Consider the following 4,937-nt stretch of genomic DNA (forward strand, 5'->3'; position numbering starts at 1 on the left):
GCATCCACATGCATCACCTCCTCCCCGCCTCACGCTTGCCGCTGCCAGACCCGCCCGCCCGCATCCACGCTCCACACACCGCACCTCCTCCCTGCCTCACATCACCCGACCATTCACACTACCGTTACATGGATGGCAAAAGTGGCAGACGGGCAAGGAGAAGGCGGGGGGAAGAGGCAGAGCGGGAGGGAGGCCAAGTTGCTGCACCATGGGCCTCTAGGTTGTACTTGCCCCCTGGGCTAAAAGTTGCCAGTCAGCCCCTGATGATTTGGTTGGTTTGCTTTGCCATCAGTGTCCCCAAACGGATCCCGTATATCCAGCAGAGTCTGCAGAGTAAAATCATGGGCACACAGGGAGGGCTGCACACACGTTTAACCCTAACGTTTCACCCCTACACACAGTGGCTTCCAAAAAGGCTCTGATATTATGCTTCAAAATATTTTCTTGCTGCATATCCCTGCCTCTTCTGAGTAGCTTCTGCTGTTTTTTGGTGCTTCTGGATCATCTCCCACAATACAAAGCTCAACATGTCACATGCATCTGGGCCACAGTCTATAGACTTGTAAAGTAGCGAGGTGTCCGGGGATGTGGGCGGGGCATTAGGGAGGAGGGGTGGAGCTGGGAGGGAGTAGTAAAAAAAACTGTGTACTGGTTTTTGAGCACAGTGCTTCTGCATGTTTAACTACAATGGGAGATATTAGGAAGCTACAATGAAATCTGGACACAGGTCTACAGGAAATGCATCTGAATGTGGTTCTCGGCATCTTTTGAAAGGTATTTAATGAGCGGTTACATGCGAACAGCGTAGCCATTAGCCATTCATTTATACAGTGTACCAATTTGGCCGTGCCACTGCTGGCAAAGGCTGTTGGGGCTTGTTTCTCCACAGTCATAAAAATCACAGTTTCTTACCTTTTGCACCAGTGTGAATGGGCCCTAACCAGTGGCATCACAAGGGGGGTGCGGCCCGCACCCGGGTGACACCATTGGAGGGGTGACACCAAAATCGCTGACAGTCATTTTGGTGTCACCCCCTCTGAAAAGTCGGGCGCTCGGTCATGGATCGAGAGCCCGACAGCTGCAGGAGAGAGAGAAGGGTATCTGGCGGCATACCTTATCCTGCTGGGTGAACATCCCCACCTCTCTCTGCATCACCAAGATGGCCGCCATCAAGTATTAAGAAGATGACCGCGCATGCGTGATGATGTCACCCGGTATCTGCTCCGGTTGACACCCGGCCTCGGGACGCCCCTGGCCCTAACACAGATATACCCAAATATTATAGAACCATATTTTCCAAATTGCAGACAGCTGTTTCACGCTTGTTGACCATCATCAGTGCAGTGTATGAAAACCATGCCTTTAATTACCATTTGAACAGTCCACCTGTGCTAACAGAATTTGTTTGTGATGTATTGTTTTTTGGAACACACTTACATGTGATTCCTTCATCTTCCCAGATACGAATGGTGAGAGGTGAGAATAACATATTACCATCTGTTACTCTGTATCTTCTCTGGGTTGAAAAATCAATAGGATAGAGGTCCCTGCGGATTTTTTTAACCTCCAGATCAGATGCAGTAATGACCCCGTGAACTCTACCAGAAAGGCTCTCGGGCGGAATTTTGTTACAAAGTCTGACAGACAAACATCAAAGTAAATGTATGTATCGCCTGCTTTCTGCCTATTAAGCAGTTTCCTCTGTTAGACCATCAAACAACGTTTCTCCAGCTTGTTACGGCGAGAAATGAAGCAGAAAAAGCGAGATGTATGTGGAGGCAGCGTAGCCGCTGCTACGGTCCCCCTGTATAGGCATTAATAACGGCGGGACAAGTCCATTAATATCAGAGTTACGTGGCGTGAACACGTGTAGGACTTGATACATTGGTGCACACACTGCAATGCATAGAGAGAGATTGCATAATATGTTATTGGGGGTTGTCAATAGAACTGCACAGACTTCTATGTGCAAGTATAAAATACACAGACATAAAAGAAGAAATGTGATGGGGGATGTAATTGTGAAGCTTCTTTCAGATTTGGTGAAGGTAAAAAAGCTAGTTACTAGAGATGGGCAATAAATGAACCTTAGGTTTCATTATCCTACTGGTGTATATGGACTTGAAAAAATGAATGCCAAAGCAGGATGATTATAAACCCTCACTTCCAAAAGCAGGGTGCCCATGAACCCTACCTTTAGAAAGCAGGATGGTGGTGGACCCTCCCTTTCCAAAGCAGGAAGCCCACACACCATCCTTTCCCAAAGCAGGATGCGCACACGCCATCCTTTCCCAAAGCAGGATGCACATGCACCCTTTCTTCCCAAAGCAGGATGCCCACGCAACCCTTTCTTCCAAAGTAGGATGCCGACGCAACCATTTCTTCCCAAAGCAGGACACTTATGGACCCTCCCTTCCCAAAGTAGCATTGAACATGTATCCTCCCTTAAAAAAACAAGACGCCTTGACCTCTATACGCCTGCACCATTATTTTGCCCCCTAACCCCATGAATGGTGGGGTCAACCCACAAACTAAGTTTCTAAACCCACCTAGTGGACCTATGTCATAGCATACCAAGGCAAGAACATAGATCTATATGAACGGTCGGAGATATCCTCCGCTTTTGTGCCACAACCCCAGGGATCAACCTTAAACTCCTCCTCTGCTGTTACATTTCAGAAGTGATACATGTTCTCTATTTACTGTTTAGCTGACAATGTAAACTGTATGTGTACATTTGTACTGTTAAACTCAATAAAGATCTATTTGAGAAAGACTATTTGAGATGAATCCTCCCTTAACAGTGCAGGACACCCATGGACACTTTCCCCACAAAGCAGAATGCTTATGGGCCCTCCCTTCCAAAAGCAGGACACACACACACCCTTCCTTCCCAAAGCAACATTGGCCATGTATCTTCCCTCTTAAAAAAACAAGATCCCCATGGATGCTCCCTAAACAGAGCAGGACCCCCATGGACCCTCCCTTCCCAGAGCAGGATGCCCAAGGGCTCCTTCCTTTTAAAGCAGAATGCTAATGGGCCCTGCCTTCCGAAAGCAGGACACCCATAGACCTCCCCTCCTCAAAGCAGAAAACCCATGGACCTTCCCTTTTCAGTCGTGGAGGCTCAGCATTAGTGATGGGCCAAACACCCCCCCTGTCCGGTTCGAATTAGAACTTTCGAACATGGGAAAAGTTCGAATTTGAACTTGAACTCAATGCAAGTCTATGGGGGTAGAACTTTAAAAAGCAAATGTTCCCATTTTGAAGCCTTATATGCAATTTATTGGCCATAAAAAGGCGTATGGGGATCCGGGTACTGCCCTGGGGGACATGAATCAATGAAACGTTTTTTTTTTTTAAAGTAGCGTTTGTAAAGGAGCAGTGATTTTAGCATCACTTAAAGCGCAAACAATAAAAATGTAAAATTCCTTTAAATATCGTGCCGGGGGGTGTGTGTCCCTTACACTGTCTGTAAAGTGGCAAATTTGTACGATGTATAGAACCTGCTGCAGCAAAAATTACATTTAAAAAGAAAAAAAAAAGGGTCCCTCCTAAAATTCCATACCAGATCCTTGATCCGAGCACAGGCATGTCAGGGCAGGAAAGGGGTCGCCCCTGGAAAAACACCTTGTCCCCATGCCGTTGGGGACAAGGGCCTCTTCCCCACAAGCCCTGGGCCATTGGTTGTGGCGGTGCGGGCAGCGAGCTTATTCACATCAGGGTACCCCTTTAATAGGGGCAGTCAGATGCGGCCCTCCCCCTTGTGAATGAGTAAGGGGTGCTTGTACCCCTACCCATTTACTAAAGGGTTAACAAAAAATTAGCAAAAAGAGACCAGACTTTAGAAAAAATCCTGTAATTGAAAAAAAAAAAAAACAAGTTTTTGAAAAGTCTTTTATTAAAGAACCCCCGCCCCCGCCCAAAAAAATGGATCCATCAACGTAATCCAGCGTCAATTACGACGTCCAGCGTTGTCCGCGACGGCAAAGACTCGACGAAATAAAGCAAGAAAAAATGGATCCCAAAAGGGATATGTAATGAAAATAAAAAAAGGTTGTATTTATAAAATTCATCAGCATGTGGATGAGTTGGGAAAGGCGGACCGGGAAAATGAAAAATATAAGAAGAATAAACGTCAGCTTTGACAACGTGTGTGTTACTGTATTACTGTAACACTAACTGATCAATGTGCATTGTGCACCATCAGCCAGCCGTCTCGCTGCCGGGACTACTATACGGGAGAGACGGAAAATGAGATCACCTGTTCTATGATATTTCCTCCTTTCTCCTTGAAAACCGTCATGGCAGCGAGCCAGGATTTATCTATTATGAGTAATTCCCCCAGTTATGCGAATATATTATTCAATTTGCTCTTTTTATGACACATTTCAAGTATATTTCCTAAGTGATTTCATGAAACAGCTACCGCAGGAATTCACCATATTCTATAGTAAAACGCCTGAAAATGAATTGCGGTAACAAGCTGCTTTTACGGTGCAGTTCATTATATTTCATTTTTCAATTGCTTGGGATAGGAGAAGGCGAGCGAGTGCAGCTTCCACCCAAGCAACGTATTGCGGCTGCTGGTTTGCCTTCCTCTGTATGAACATCTGATGAGCCACCTTTGGTATGAATGCCATACATACAGAAAAAGTGTATCTAAACCCGAGTGCAAATATGTCATATAGTACAGCAGACCAGTCCTTAGATGTGATGGCTGCATTCGTTTTATTTTTTTAGGCTTATTTTCCTTTATTTGGTGATCCTGTGAATACCACACTTTCTGTTCCTGAGTGGCTAAACTCAGTCCTCCACTGTATCTAATAGGGATGCACAGATACCGATACTAGTATTGGTATTGGTGCCGATACCGAGTATTTGGTCGAGTACTCGTACTCGCCCGAATGCTCCCGATGCCTATCCTGAAAACGGTA

This window comes from Nanorana parkeri, unplaced genomic scaffold (assembly GCF_000935625.1).
Source record: "Nanorana parkeri isolate BGI_ZX_2015 unplaced genomic scaffold, ASM93562v1 scaffold1395, whole genome shotgun sequence".
Classification (NCBI taxonomy): domain Eukaryota; kingdom Metazoa; phylum Chordata; class Amphibia; order Anura; family Dicroglossidae; genus Nanorana; species Nanorana parkeri.